Below are 16741 nucleotides of genomic sequence, written 5' to 3'. Positions count from 1 at the left end.
GATCTGGGGGGTGGTTACCCAGGTTTATACATATGGAAAATTCCTTAAACTGTACACAAAGACATATGTACTTTATGTACCTCACCGTATGTGTTTAACTCCTATTATTAAAAAAAATCTTCCTAATAGTTTAAATCATGACCAACTGTACACTGATTTAAGAAAACTGACTGCCATCTGAGTTCTTCATACACTGCTGCAGAGTTGGCAGACAGCTCTTTCCATGTACACACCAAACTAAGTGTTACAGAATGAGTTGTGTGCCCCTCGCCCTTCACGTGTTGATGCTCCAACCCGCAGCGTGACTGTATTTGGAAATAGGACCGTTAAAGAGGTAATTAAAGTTAAATATCATCATAAGGCTGGACACATAACAGAACATGACTGGGGTCCTTTTAAGAAGAGGAAGTGATATCAAGTATGTGCCCTAATGAGAAAAACCCATGTGAGGACATGGCGACCAGGTGGCGGTCTTCAAGCTGAGGAGAAAGGCCTGCTGACACCTTGATCCTCAACTTTCAGCCTCTAGAACTGTGAGAAACTGAATTTCTGTTGGCCAAGCCACTCAGTCTATGGTAGTCTGTTATGACAGCCCTAGTAGACTAACACAGCAAGTAAAGAGGCTTCAAGAAAAACTCTTGGAGCTTGACGTGGGCTCTCTGGAGTTTGTGGGACCCAGGATGTTGTCTGATTCTTGCTGTGAGAAATCAAGAAGGTAGTCAAAACCAGCAGGGCAAAGAGAGAGAGGGCTGTCTTTGAAGCAAAAGGCACATCAACTGCCACTGGAACAGCAGTGTGTGTTTCCTGTGGGCTCCATGGAAGCAGCCTGCTTGAGCTGGAGGAGAAGTTTAACACTAGACATATTTAACACCACTACACACCTGAAAGGTCAGTTTTCATCCCAATCCCAAAGAATGGCAGTGCTAAAGAATGTTCTAACTACAAGACAATTGCACTCATTTCCCATCCTAGTAAGGTTATGCTCAAAATCCTTCAAGGTAGGCTTCAGCAGTACTTGAATTGAGAACTTCAAGATGTACAGAAAAGGCAGAGGAACCAACATTTGCTGGTTCGTAGAGAAAGCAAGGGAATTCCAGAAAAGATGCTGAAGCTGAAGCTCCTATACTTGGACCACCTGATGAGAAGAGCTGACTCACTGGGAAAGACCCTGATGTAGGAAAGATTGAAGGCAAAAGGAGAAGAGGGTGGCAGAGGATGAGATGGTTGGATAGCATCACCAACTCAAGGGACAGGAACCTGGGCAAACTCTGGGAGACAGTGAGGGACAGGAAGGCCTGGCATGCTACAATCCATGGGGTTGCAAAGAGTTAGACATGACTTACAAACTCAACAACAACAACACACCTACCAGAATGGCTAGAGCTAAATGAATGATATGAGACCAGGTGCTGATGAGGATGGGGACCAACCACAGCTCTCATAAGCTGCTGTTGGGGGAGTAAATTGGTCCACCACTTTGTAAAACCTTTGGGCCATATCTCAAAACCTAAACATTTACCTGTTCCATGACTCAGCTATTTCGCTTCTACAGAAATGAATGCTTATGTGCACCAAAATGTTTAAGAATCTTCAGTGAGACAACCTAAGTGTCCAATAGAAGATGAGAGAATAAACTAAGTATATTCACACAACAGATTCACGCTCATGCTCGGTTGTGTCTGACTCTTTGTGACCCCATGGACTGCAGCCCACCAGGCTCCTTGGTCCATGTGATTTTCCCGACAAGGATACAGGAGTAGGTTGCCATGCCCTCCTCCAAGGGATCTTCCCAACCCAGGGATCGAACTGCATCTCCCATACTGCAGGAGGATTCTTTACTGCTGAGTAACTGGGGAAACTCCACACAATGGGTTATCAAACCACAACAGAAAGGAATGAACTACTGATACATAAAACAACATGGATGAATCTCTAAAAAATATTGAACAAAAAAGGCAGACACAAAAGGTTACATACTCAAGGATTCCATGTGTATGAAGTTAAAAGCAAGCAAAATACTCCATGGTGATAGAGGTCAGACAGAGCAGTGGTTACCTTTGGGCTGCAGGTGATATTAACTAGAAATGGCCATGAGGGAGCTTGGGGGAAGTGGAGGAGGGGCAGGATGTGTTCTGTGTCTCATCTAGGTGCCAATTATATGGTTTTCAGATACACAAGATTCAACAAACTGCACACTTGAGATTTCTGTACTGTGTTCAGGTTTCATTGCAATTTTTAAAAGTCAAGAATGAGGCAGGGGTTTGGAATTTTTATTATTACACTGGACTGTATTATGTGATTAATAAGCTGGTTTTGACTTCACACCACTCAAGAGAGGGAAATCTAAAGGACCTGTGCAGGATTGTATTCCAATGGGGAAGAGAAAACAGATCCTCTGAGAAAACAGATACGTTTTTTCAGTCCACAATTCTGCTTTAGCTTTTATTTTGAGTAGCTCTGGTTAAAGGTGGCAACTTGACCATACATTTTATTAAGAGAAACAGAGAGAGAATAGCCACAAACAAGAGATTTTTAACACATTTCTTTGGAAACGACTAGACTGTAGAATCCCTGGCCAGGCATACAGGCCTGGCAAAGGATGGAGGTACACAAGGCTCTGGAAAACAGGCCTTTTTTCCTATAACCAGACAGTTGGATCCCAGACCTCCGCTCCATGTGACACACACACATCACCAGAAGCCAGCAGCCACTTCTCAGGAAAGAGAGTGGCATATGGGGATTCCCAGGGAAGCGCTGAACTGGCTCCTTGGTTGACCACTGTAAAAAGCAGCTACTGGTCTGGTGGTGGACAATGTTGGTATCACATCCAAATCCTCACCTGGTCAATAGCCAGCATCCATGACTCATTGACCAGCTTTGCCTTTTCATATAGAGAACCAGAAATACCTAAGGATGTATGTTCCCCTCCCCACAGTCCCGTCTCAATGCCCAAGACCCTTACCCAGTGACTGACAGGTATGCAATGCGTACCACCAAAGCCACCGACTCTGGTCGGGACAGTCCTGAGACCACATCATACCAGAACTTCCCCACCCTCAAGCCTTTGAGATCACGCCCTTGTCTAACAGACACCCTCCCCGCCCCCACACCCTGCTTCTCTTCCCAGAGCATCTCCTTAATAAAGCAGTGCCTGAACATACCAACCCTCTTCTTAGTTTCTGCTCTGAGGGGCCCAACCTAAGACCTTTACAAACCCTGCCAACTAATACAGACGCTTTGCCATCTCCCATGTCACAGCCCTAATATGAATGGACAATCCATGATGACCAGACATTAGCTGAAAACCACTGGCATGGAAGGGAGCCATCCAAATAAGTGAGATATAAACAAGCCTGCTGTAATTCCCCAAATGGAAAAAAGAAGGAGGGGGTGGTAAGAGAGGAAAAAATTTAACTCAGGAAAAGAAGAAAAAGTAAGACTCACTGTGCAGATAATATAATGAACAAAACCTTAATCATCCACCTTCATAAGTATAGTCTCTTTACTTCATCAAGGGGAGCCTTATTCCATACAAGAAACTGCAGACAGATGGTTAATTACACCCCCTCCACACCTTGCAGTTCTCAGGTAAGCCTGCCCGCCTCTACCCCGACCCCTGTGCCTTCATCTACTGAGAACAATTTTGAAATCAGTCTTTGCACTGCCAGTAAGTGGTATGTTGTGTCTCACTGGGAGCAGCTCAGACACAATAGCAAACAACATCCTAAGCCCTTCAGCCTCCATTCGTCCCCAAGCAGGCTTCGAATACCTCACACAACTAAAATGTAATATGCACCTCTAACACTGGCTTAACATTCTGTCTTCAAGGCTAGACAGCATCTACCAGAACAGTGCCAATTTATACCAAGCTGAAAGCACACTTAGTAATTTCTTTTACATCAGCCATGGATCTTTTCTCCAGGTTAACACATTTTGGCAGGCTAAAAAAGATAAGGGCTTATTTGAAAGCTAACCTAACTGTTCTTTTCCTTAACAAATTTTAATAAAGGGTATAGACTATTAATGATTTTGGTTACAACTTTCTAGCACATTCATTTCTTCTCACCCCTTAAACACACACATACACACACATATATAGTTTCTTCATGACAGAACACAGAGTAACAGACTATTTGGAAAAATAACACACATGCACACTGTAATTTCACCATCCAGCTTTTGTCCATCTCATTTTGAGAAGAAAATTTTAGATTTATGTATTTCCTAATGCTTCCACTCCTGAGCCTGCTGCTGCTGCTGCTAAGTCGCTTCAGTCGTGTCCGACTCTGTGGGACCCCATAGACGGCAGCCCATCAGGCTCCCCCGTCCCTGGGATTCTCCAGGCAAGAACACTGGAGTGGGTTGCCATTTCCTTCTCCAATGCATGAAAGTGAAAAGTGAAACTGAAGTCGCTCAGTCGTGTCCGACTTTGTGGGACCCCATAGACAGTAGCCCATCAGGCTCCCCTGTCCCTGGGATTCTCCAGGCAAGAACACTGAAGTGGGCTGCCATTTCCTTGTCCTACATACATACTAAGAAATAAAATGGGAGTTGTGTTCAAGGCTTTGCTCTTAAAGAGACGTGACTCCTTGATACATGTTGAGAAAATACAGATGAAAAGACACAGTACATTTTACCATTCTACCTTTATTTATGCCTAATGCAGAGTTCTGACCCCTGAATTAAACTTTGGGTAAAGCACAGCAAAAAGCCGGGCTGCTGGCAGCTAAGGCTCAAAGCACATCAGCCTCCAGAGCTCCAACAGTGACAGAAAGCCTCAGGGACCAAATCTAAATGTTTAGCCACTTCAGTTATTCTCTAATAAGCCCTTTTCGTGTTGAAATGTTGGCTTTGTTTTGTCTGTTTGCTTTTCTCTTCTTTCTTCCCTGACATTCTTTTCCTTTTTTGGTTAATAGTGGGGGAGGGGGGAACTTGATTGCTAAAGCCCTTAAATTTAATTACAAAATGTTAACTCAACCATTCCTAAAGGTTCACTAGAGAATAGACAGAATTCCTTTTAAAGATGGAAAAATAAGATACACAGAAAAGCAACATATTTTCTTATTATGTAGACCATATATTCAACAAATATATATTCAGCATATACTATATGTGCATATATGTATGTGCAGAGTATCCATACGCTGTTAGCTCTCGCAGAGCTAAAGAAGATGAGAAAAAGGTCAGTGGGTGGGTGTATATTGTAGAAGGACAAGAGAGGGATGGAATAAAGTAAGCACAGTGCTGCAGTCCAAAGTGAACTGCAGTTGCTCTCTAACCAGTGGTACCCTGGTACCCAGGGCTGTGAGCATTTATACCAGGAGTCAGCGAGCTCAGTTCCAGGAAACATATCTGGCCCAGTGCCTGGGAGTTGGGAATGGTTTTACATTTTTAGATGGCTGGAAAAAAATCAAGAGAGGAATCAAAATTTTGTGACAAGTGAAAGTGATACGAAATTCAAATTTAAGCATCCAGAAATAAAGTTTTATTGGAGCACTGCCCTGCTCGCTGCCTTACACATTGCACACAGCATTTGTACCACCACAGCAGAGCTGAGAAGTTGTGACAGGCGACAGAGACTGTACGGCCCCGTGAAACCTTTTTTACTATCTGGCCCATTCAGAAAGAATATGCTGACCCCTGGTTTAGAGTGGGGAGATGTCACTTATGCCCAAGGTCATCATGAGGGGAGTGACACATCTCCCTTACTTTCCTAGAGCCCTTGAAAGCCCAGTGGCCCTGTGTGGGAAGAGAAGGGAAGGGTAGGTTTCATCATCCCTCCTTTTACTGATGAGGAAGCTGAGGCTCAGCTCAGTCAAGAGAGACTTGATCAATGTTGGCAGCTAATGAATGGAAACACCACGCTCCATCCATTTTGAGCCTTTCCATCACAGCAGGTAGAGACTGGCGAGATGCTGGTGCAACAGCTGCCCACAGAGACATCCCAGGTGGGACAGGGCATCACAAACAAGGGCGTCCAGCTGGGCAGGTGGGGTGGGGGGCTTTTGCTGGGCCCCAGGACAAAGGGGACAGGAGCCGTCAGGGCCTGCTCCCATCCCTGGACCCAAGGTGAGGCCCTCTTGCCCTGTCCATTAGTCACTGATAGAACCTCTGAGAGCCTCAAGTCCCATCTGTAATTTAAGTCTTCTGATACGGTTATGAAGAGTAGGTGAGGTCAGTATGAGAATCAAGTGAGTTAACTGTGTATAGTGCTCAGCACAACGCCTGGCATTCTGTAGCTATGATGTTAACTTGCTTTCATTTACTGGATGGGGAAGCTATTGAGGTTTTCTCCTTCATTATTGCAGTAAAAATGCTGTATAATGTTGTGTTAGTTTCTGCCATACAACAATGTGAATCAGCTGTAAGTTTACATACACTCCCTCCCTCTTAAGCCTCCATCCCACTGCACTCTCCCATCCACCGCTCCAGGTCTTCACAGAGCACTGAGCTGACCTCCCTGGGCTATACAGCAGCTCCCCACTAGCTCTCTATTTTACATGTGGTAGTGTATATATGTCAATGTTACTCTCTCAATTTGTCTGACACTCCCCTTCCCTCCCTGCTCCCCATGTACAGAAGTCTATTCTCTATGTTTCCGTCTCTATTCCTGCCTATTAGGCTTTGAAAATAGGAACTGACATGTCCTTCTACTAGACAACAGGAGAGCCATAAAGAGTGTAATCACACCTCAACACCAGACTAGATTAGACTTTAATACCACCTAACACTATGGAAACATTCCACCTGTGGAACAAATTCTCGCTTCTTTAGGTCCCCCTCCTCACCCTGCCCCCAACACACATGCCAGGTATGAGAAAAAAAGATCCCTGTACTTTTAAGTTATTTGGAAGAGAAGTGGGTGTAAAAAGTAGTTTCATATCTAGGAAGAAATATATTAGGTTGAAATTGAGAAGGAAGTAATTGAACTGAATATCTAGCACTCCTGAGATTTGGGGGTGGTGGCTTGGGAAAGAAGCAGGAAAGGAGGGGGCAGGAAAGAACTGTGAGGAGAGATGAGCCAGACTGGGAATGCCGGCCAGTCCAGCCACGCAGTCAGGACCCAGAAGCTGAGCACGGTTCGTACAGCCCAGGAAGCCACTAGATCTAAGAACCAATCCACTTGTCTGATTCCACTTTCCACACTAATAGTTTCTTCTTTTGGAAATAAAACATCTACTCAAAAATAAATTTCCCTTTAGTATTCTTGTGACCTGCTACACTCACACTACCAAATATACAGATATGCTAATAATTTGAAACAAATTTTAAAAATCCTCTGATGTGAAATTATTTCATGCTATAAGGAAACAAGCACTCTTCTGATGGATGTAATACAATAGAACAGTGTTTCTTCAACTGCATGTCAGGAACCATTAGAATTGAAATAAGCTTAGTGAGTTGACAATCATATAGAATAGAATGGAAAAGAACAGAAAATATCCAAGTGCTTCACACATAATAAAGGACCAGTATTGTCAAGTGAAATTTTTGTTTCAGTGATATGTTTGTGTGTGTGTGTGTGTTTAAACACACTCATCTATATTGTTAGGCTATGATATAAACTATATTCTCACGAGAGGTCTTGGTTAAACAAGTTTAAAGGCACTGAAATAGAGTGTGATCCACATAGTAAGTCCAGTATAAAAATCCTAATTCATTGACTAGCCACATAAGAGGGTAATTATTGCTGATAATTGGAATCTCTTTCAATGATAAGCTCTTCCTCTGAATTTAAGATATGCTACCATTTACAAGAAAAACGATTTATGCACATCTTGTCAAGTACACCTCTTCTCGAAAATAAAGTGTATCTGTCAATCAATATGGAATTGAACGTGAGATACAAAATTTATCAAAAGTCAGAAACGTAAATGGTCACATTGTTCAGAACAACGGTTAATCAACTGCTCAGTGAAACAAAGTCATTACTGTATTTTTCACACTAATTAATCCACCATGGAGCAGAAGAGCAGGAGGTTGGAGAGGAAACTTACTAGGCAAGGATCACCACACCTCAACAACCTCCCATGATGACATGGCATACACAAAATGAGATTCCTAATCTCCCCAAAAAGTGAGATTTCAGAAAAGAGAAAGTCATCTTATGTTTAACTCCATATAAAGTCTCCCTTACTAAGAGCCATTCTCTCAGTTACTCTCTTCTGAATGCCAAAAAGCTTATTATCTCAAAGATAACAGGAATTAAAATCAAGCAATTAATTAATAATGGATGTGATGACCACTGATTTTAAAGGGAAAAGCCATGTCAAAAAATTTACTTAGTAAGACTGAAGGTTTTATGAAAAGATGTAGATTTCAGAGGTCACCTGAGAACTGTTTGGAGTAGACAGCCAGAAACAACTGCAATCAAAACTAGATAGGGATGCCTATAGAGGTCATGGGATTGAAACAGAATAGGTGAATGAATGAAGGGAGTCAAGATTTTAACACCAATTTAAGTAAATACTCCTTCATAATTGCCTGTATTGGATGACTTTACACAAATCATGCAGAAGGGCTGGGTTGTAGAGGGCATGAATATATACCTATAGGAAGACAGCAAAAAAACAACTGTCTTTACACTGTGTGAATAGGCATACAGGGCTTAGAATTAAGGGCGGCGTCCCATGGAAGGACAGCATCACATGCACATTCAAAAGTACTCTACGACATACAAGTTAGATAGGTGTGAATATGCCAAAAGTGGTGTTTACAGATGAAAAAGACGCTGATCAAAGCAGCATGTAAAACATTTGAATAAATGATTTTGTAAAATGTGAGTGCAGAAGAATGTCATATTTTAAAATGACTTTTATAATAAGGTGATTTAAAATATATGCAAGTGAATTAATAAATATAGATTATTAAATATAGTATAAACGTTTATAGTAAATTAAATTTAACAAAATATTATTTATTAAATATAAAAAATATCCTTTACCTATATCACTACATTGTGCATATTCAAGTTGATGTAAAGACTTCTAAAAACTACCTCGCTGGAAAACTGGGTACTACCTTATAATCCAGGGTACTTTATACATGGGCATACATGGTAATGTGCATCCCAGATAATTGAGGATTGTCAACAGTTGGCTTATGAGTAAATTTGAAGAGCAGGAAGCTGCTACAATATATTAAAACCCCTAAAATAAAATAACAGTAACTGCTATCCCACAAATTCTTACTATTAAAAATTCCCTGTGCTATCCCTGTGCCAATGTGCACAAGAAGATGTTGTTGTGCTGCCCCCATCCCCCTTTGGAGAAGACAATGGCAACCCACTCCAGTACTCTCACCTGGAAAATCCCATGGACAGAGGAGCCTGGTAGGCTGTAGTCCATGGGGTCGTGAAGAGTTGGACACGACTGAGCGACTTCACTTTCACTTTTCACTTTCATGCATTGGAGAAGGAAATGGCAACCCACTCCAGTGTTCTTGCCTGGAGAACCCCAGGGATGGAGGAGCCTGGTGGGCTGCCATCTATGGGGTCACACAGAGTCGGACACGACTGAAGCGACTTAGCAACAGCAGCATGCCCTTTTAGCCCACCTGTGAGTTCACGGGTGGCTCTGCTGGACAGCTCCCCTCACACACTGCTGGTTTCCTACCTCCACCCTCTCAGCCTCTCTGCTTAGCTACCCACAAGGGTTTTCTGCAGTGCCTACAAAGTTCGCAGCATTAAAGTGCTTGGACTTGATGCCCCCAGGATTAAATGGGGGATAAAATCCCACCTTCCCCACTGGTTGGTAGACAATCATAAAGACTAGCGCCTCCACTGCCCACAATGGTAATCTGCTCACTAACTTGCCTCTTTTCTTACTTTCCTGTTTTCCTTCCTTCCCTGTCTCATTTTTTCCCATTCCTCATTTGTGCTTCTTGGGATAACCTCCCAAACAGACTATTTGTACCCAAGTCTTCATCTCAGGCCATGAGTGCATAAACTACTTAGCACCAAGGGGAAATTTTGTGTCTTCTTTTAAAAACAGCTGTCTGCAGGGATCAAGGTCAAAGAGCTTTAGCCCCATTCTTTATACCTGGAAATGTCTCATCCACTCTTTGCAATGAGTATTTGATGATACCTTACTAAGGCAAGGAATTTTTCTATGGGTTGTAGAGTTTTCCTATGCCCAGATGAACAAAACAGAGCTCTAGTTTCAAAGGTCTTAGACTTAAGAATGAGATATGAAATATGGAAGAAGAAAAGAAACCCTATGGCCATCTTCACAGTTCAGTCCAGAGAAGAGTGAATGTGCAGTTTCAAGAAAGGGACCACTTCCAGCTGACTAGTATTTCAGCACTACTCAGACACAGCTACTCTCCAAGTTTTCTAACTCAAATGTGTGATTCAGGACATATTCTCTTTTTAAAAACCCAGCACCGACTCACCCACAGGTCAGCCCGAACACGGTAGTGTGATACAGCCTTACAGGTGACTGATTCAATACTGAAAGGCAAAGCATCACATTGCAGGGTCCCTAAGTGACAGCTCCATGTATCTGTGGGACACTACATGGCCAGGAGAAGCAAGGAAACCAGCAAGGTTTACCTGATTATGCCAAGCATGTTCCTGTCTCAGGCCCTTTGACATTCACTACCTAGAAGGTCCTGCCCTCCAATACTGGGTTGGTCAAAAAGTTTGTTCAGGTCTTACTGCCCCATCAGTCAGAAAAACTCAAATGAACTTTTTGGCCAACAAAATACTTGCATGGCTCACTCTTTCAACTCTTTAAGCTCTGAGCTCAAGGCATTCCCTGACCACCCACTATAAAGTAACAGCCACCCCTACACTCCACACTCTACTCCTTCCTTGCTTTCTTCTTCATAGCACTCACTGCCACCTGAAATATATGTGCTTATTTATTTTTTAATCCCTTCCTCTAAAAGGTCGGTGGTAGTAGGGACCTTCTTGCCCCTGCTCTATCCTTTGCACCAACAATAGTGAGTGGTGGAGAGAAGATGTTCAGAGAACATTTGTTGAAGGAATGAATAAATGATTTCAACATTAAAACCTCAAAATCAACACTCACCACAGTCAGATTTCTATAAATTTGTCTGGAATCACACATGACCCTGTAGACCCCCTTTGAGGGTCTAAAGCATACAGAATTATTTCGTGAAAAAAAATTTGTAAAGCTTCAATGTATGTAGCAGGTATGAATAAATAAAAGTTTTAATGCTGTCATGAACTTGAACAGGCCATGGAATGCAACTTATTCAATGTCCATGATGTAAATAAGAAAGAAATCCTGAAATTTTAGATCTTAGATACTATACCTATCTTTACCAAAAAATTAATTTATTCATGTATTCATGCAAAAAAACTTTACTGAGCACTTACAATAGGCATGGTGTTGGGAGAAGAGCTATATTTGATTTTTCTTTTGCCATATGTTGGCACTGCAGATAGGGAAAGCTCATCTTTTCAAAAACACTTAAATTTTCCTCCATTATTTACTGAAGTCAGCAATCCTTGAGAGAAAATCTTTATAGGAAATACTTCAGGTGGGGTCTTTTATTCAGCTAATTTTAAAGGCAAACATTTTTCTCTTTTCATTGAGTTTATGGGAAGGAGGAGCTACTGTATTTAACAAAATTTAATGCTATTAATTTTAATAACAAAAATTATATAAGCAGTTGTCAAACTTTAATTATATAGGACTAATTGGTTCTACCACAAATTTATGCTCTCCAAACACAGGAGGCCTTCATAGTCAGGTAATAATCTTTTATTTACCCCTAACTAACTCACCACTACATTCCCACAACACTTGGTCTAAGTCTTTATTATTCTACCCATGGCTTCAACCCTGCCCAGCTCTCTCTGACTTGACTTAGAAGACCATGGCCAAATTCCTTTCTTTTCATCTCAAATTTCCCATCCTTCTGTCCCAAAAGAGCCCTTCTCTTGAACAGTCCTATCTTAAAGATTATGTTCCCATCAGCATCCCCATTAGTTAGCCTCTCCCATTAGTTCCCATTACCCTCTCCCTTACACTTTTGATCTCTATCCTTCACTGGTTTCTTCTCCTCCACTTATAAGGTAGATTCAGGTGTCCCTATACTAAGACATTACTTTCCCTACATCATGCCCTACCTTTGATGTAGCAAACTCTCTCTCTCTCCCCTTCATCCTACTTATTAAAAAGGAAGTCTGTCCTCGCTGCTCTCCATATGCATCACCCTCCCCTATTCAATCCCTCACAGCGTGGGTACACTTCCACCTGCCTCAGGATAATCAAGGAAAGCCAAGTCAAACCCAACGGCTCTTCCTTCCCTGCGCCTCCACCCGCTTGGGGCGTGATGTAGGAAGGGTGGTACTCCCTCACCTTCCCCAGCTTCCATGACACCACACTACTGCCACCGCATTCCTCCAACCGCCCCTTGTTTAATGCTCATAACCTCTTTTTTCTCTTTTCCCCTCCAACCCAGATGTCCTCCAAGGAGCCTACCCTTAGCCTTTGCCTCTTCTTGCTCCACTCTCTTTATCAGTCATTCCTGAGACATTAAGTGAGTGAGTGAAGTCGCTCAGTCATGTCCAACTCGCTCAGTCATGTCCAACTCTGTGGACTGTAGCCTACCAGGCTCCTCTGTCCATGGGATTCTCCAGGCAAGAATATTGGAGTGTGTTGCCATTTCCTTCTCCACGGGATCTTTCTGACCAGGGATGGAACCCGGGTCTCCTGCATGGCAGACAGACGTTTTACCTCTGAGCCACCAGGGAAGCCCCCCTGAGACATTAAAACTGCTCCTAAATAAATGACTTACAAATCTCTCTTTGTCGCTCTAACCTCTCTCCAAAACCTATACCTGTACTGGAGTCCCTTCATTTGGACAAACCTGTCAGGCTCAAAATGAAACTTCTTTATAAAGAAGTTTCCTCATCCTCCTCTGAAGGAGGATTTCTTGACAATGACCCAATCATTCTCACAGCTGAGCCTGACAATGACCTTTGATCTCCCTGATCAGTGTTCAGATTATTCTTGTACCCTGTCTCTTGAGTTTGCTCTCTCCCTTCACTCTCACTCTCTCATTTCCTCTGACCCTTAATTTAACAACAGAGCTTATCTTGTCTCCCTACTGCCGTTCTTTCCTCATTTCATTACATCCAACACAATTCAAGATTGTCACTGTGAAGCTCAGTTATAGTTCTGTCAACCTTCATCCTCAAAAACCTTCCAAGGCTCCCTGGCAGTAACTGAATAAAATCCACATAAAAGTTGCCCCACAACCTTGAATGACTGTCTTTTCCTTATCTCTTACTTCATCTCTGGGCATCTCCTATGCTCCAGCACACACCATTCTTTTTACCCGCCCCCCCCAGTTTAATTGAGAAAGAATTTTAAGCACACCGTTCGGAGAAGCCTGGTAGGCTACAATCCATGGGGTCACAAAGAGTTGGACACAACTGAGCAACTTCGTTTTCATTCTATTCCCTGAATGGGCACACACTTCCCACCACCAGGCCTCTGCTATGCTGTTCCTCCCACAAATATGCCCTTTGTTCCCTGCCAGCTCAAAACCCACCTATTTAAATCTCAGCTCAAAAGCTCATTCTTCCAAATCTTTCTTGATTTTCTTCCTTCTGAAGTCACTGTTGTATCACATGAACTCCTAGAGCTCTACAGGCATATAGCTTTTTCAGCACTTCACCACTTTCCACCATTTTTACTTGCATGACCTGTCTCTCCTTCCTGGCCATGAACTTCCTCTGGGCAGGATCTAGGTCTCCTTATTTTTCAAATCTCCAGCCATCATAACATTTCTCAAACTCTATCCAAAGGTATACACTGCCTAAGATGTTGTAGGCAACAAGTAAATATTTGTAAATTAATGATTGTAACCTAAAGGGTTAACTCTGGATTTTAGTGGTTGAAAGTCTCTCAATTTTAACAACAATTACTTTTTCTTTATAGGATGTAAGTTCAACCTCGCCCACGGAACCCCACAGGTCAATTTTCAGATGTCTTTTATTCCCAAATCTTCTAAAAAACAAACTTCTTTAAGTGACCCTATAGTGGAAAAGAACAGAATTAATGCTCCTTTAAGAAAGAAAACACATCCATGCAAAACAAATGACTTGCTTCAGGCTACAGCAAAAGGTACAACTATTTACAGACTGAATTACAGGATTCAAGCTGTATCATTAACCTTAATAGTGCAATCTTTAGAAAGCCAGGCATTGAATTTTAAAAATTATCACAGGTTAGAAAGGAAATCACTAATTCCTGAGTCATCAATTGTGCTGTTGTATAATTATTCTTTCTTTAAACAGTTTATTTACCTTGATAATTCCTAATATTCTTAAACTTTATGGTAAGACATTTATATCTCTGGATTTTACTTGCACATATAAACTTTTCTTTAAAAAAATAGCAAAAACCTCTTAGAATGCCTTTTACGTTCCAAAGTACTTTTCTCAGAAAGAAATTGGCAGAACTAATAAGAGAGTTAAGGACTAAGATTCCAAATTCATTTTTATAAATCTATCGTAAAACTTTGGATGCGATCCAACAACCTCACATTAAAATTTTAGAAGGCTTGACTTGAAGGACATGAGATTTATTTTAATGTTCACAGCTCCAAGAAAACCTGGTCTACAGATCATCATTAATTAAGAGAAGACAAATGGGAAGACAAAAAGCATATGTGGACAGCCCTGGTTCTATTATTTTCAATGCAACCTCTGTAAAACATAACAAAAATTTTTTTTAAAGAGAAAGAAACATCTGATGCCAACATGTTGTATACCTACTTGTGTAGCTATGACTGCTACAGGCTTTTCAAGAGGACTGGGGCAGCCAGTTTGGATTCTGACAGCAATGCAGTAGAATTTAAGGTGTTATGATTCAAATATGTTCTAAGCAGGTTAATCTAGTTCCACAACATTTTAATAAATAAGTATCAAGATATAAAGTGTAAAGGTGCATCATTCTTATAAACACTGCAGGAGAAAAACAGGAGCTGGGGAGTCAAACTGCAGTGGACGCACATATGAATACAATATCTCCCTTCGTGTCTCTCTCAACCCAACCCCACATAAGCGGATCTTTATCACGCAGAGACAATTAAACAGCTATAGACCCTGGATGCAATTCCGTGTCCTGGCTCCCACTGGGTGACTTATTGCCAGCCTGACATTCTCCAAATTTTCTACTTGCAGGCTACACTGGCTAGGAAAGCAGACTCACTAACCTGGGACCCCATCACTATGAAGCTTGGGGGATTTTAGTTCCCCAATAATACATGGTACCACCTAGCCATTGTGAAAGCTGGAAGAGTGGATGCCACTAGCATTAGAAATAAACTATCCCTTTTCCTAAGGAAAACACCCTGCTTGTGATGCTGACCAAGGGGTGGGCGGGGGACCAGTTTCTCAATGATTTTTTTTTTTCTGTTAAAATACTACCCCCTCATCTCTCATACACACCTTCAGAGTTCATTCTACAAGATCCAAGATAAAGACCATATTCTTCAACCATAAGATCTGCAGTGTTTAAATGTGGATCGAGAAGGTTTAGTTGACATTCAAAGTTGTGGGGACAGTGGCCATTAGACCCTTCTCCTTCAGGTCAGACAAGAGAAAAACAATAGAAATTGCAGAGTCAGGGCATCTAAGACCCTTACAGACTAGGAGCTGAGGAAAGAAGTGTCACAGGATGGAAGCTCCCTTCAAAACCTGACTGCCAGCAAGCCCAGGAAAGGTAACCATTATACTGTTTCCCTGCCATGTGCCCAAAGCCACATGCACACTTCCACATCCCCATCTCAAGCGACATGTGAAGGAAAAGGGGAAATGAGGGGAAACGAAGGGAAGTGAGAATCCCTACAGCCGGCCATCCCCAGGCTGGAGCAGAACAGAGACTGTGAACAGAGTTTCAGGGAAGAAATAACATTGTCCCACAGTCAGCGGGTGACAGCAAGTCAGGGCACCCACAGATCTCTGGGTTTGGAGAGCAGTTTGCAGTCATACGAGTACACACACACACATACACACATAGATTCACACACATGGGATTTTACAAATCCGCACCCACGCCTCTGCCTCCCTCCACACTCACACACCAAGTGCATCCTGCTCACTTCACCGTTGTCATCACCACACTCTTTCTCCCGGAGAGTCCGCCGAGAGCTGAGGGATCCTAGCGGGGATTCCTGGAAATGTCATCCCCCAACACCTTCGGTCCGCCACCCCCATCCCTTCGACTCTATCTTTTACACACACACACACACACACACACACACACAAACACACACACACACACACACACACTCCTGCCATGACTGTCATCAGACTCACCGCTGCCCCGAAAGCACGGCATGTCAGCGCGCACAGGACACCAGGCGTCCGTATCCTCAACGCCCCCTTCCCCCGCCCCGTTAGCTCGATGGCTCTAGGCATTGCCTCCCTGGATGTCGCCGGCTGTCCCCTCTTATCCGCACTATTGTTCCCTGCAGGCGCCCGGGGGCGCCCTTCGGCGAGGACGGGGGCCCCGTCGGGGGCAGCATCAGCACCGGGACCCCCCATTCACCCAACCCTCCCTGGAGGTGGTACCTTGCCTGACAGCTGGGTCCGCGGGCCCGCAGGAGCAGGCTGCGCTAACGACAGCGTTGGTGCCAAGTCTGGGAATAAAGCTCCTCTCCAGCCGCTCCTACCTCCAGCGCCACCATCTTCTCCCGCCGCCGCCGCCGTAGCGACCGCAGCCGCCCTCGCCCAGCTCTGGCTGGGGCTTCGCAG

General features: G+C 43.0%; 1 protein-coding gene across 2 annotated transcripts in view; it reads right to left on the bottom strand.

Annotated features, from left to right (window-relative positions):
- APBA1 (amyloid beta (A4) precursor protein-binding, family A, member 1) overlaps window positions 1–16733 on the bottom strand; it is a 256563-nt gene extending 239830 nt beyond the window's left edge. For both annotated transcript variants that reach the window (XM_010860646.1, XM_010860647.1), the window contains exon 1: window positions 16559–16733. The gene's annotated coding sequence lies outside the window, so the exon portion shown is untranslated. The remainder of the gene's footprint in view (window positions 1–16558) is intronic.
- Between the last annotated feature and the right edge of the window lie 8 nt (window positions 16734–16741).

Source organism: Bison bison, unplaced genomic scaffold, assembly GCF_000754665.1.
Source record: "Bison bison bison isolate TAMUID 2011002044 unplaced genomic scaffold, Bison_UMD1.0 scf7180017864469, whole genome shotgun sequence".
NCBI classification, from domain to species: Eukaryota; Metazoa; Chordata; class Mammalia; order Artiodactyla; family Bovidae; genus Bison; species Bison bison.
This window is presented reverse-complemented; position numbering and strand designations above follow the sequence as displayed.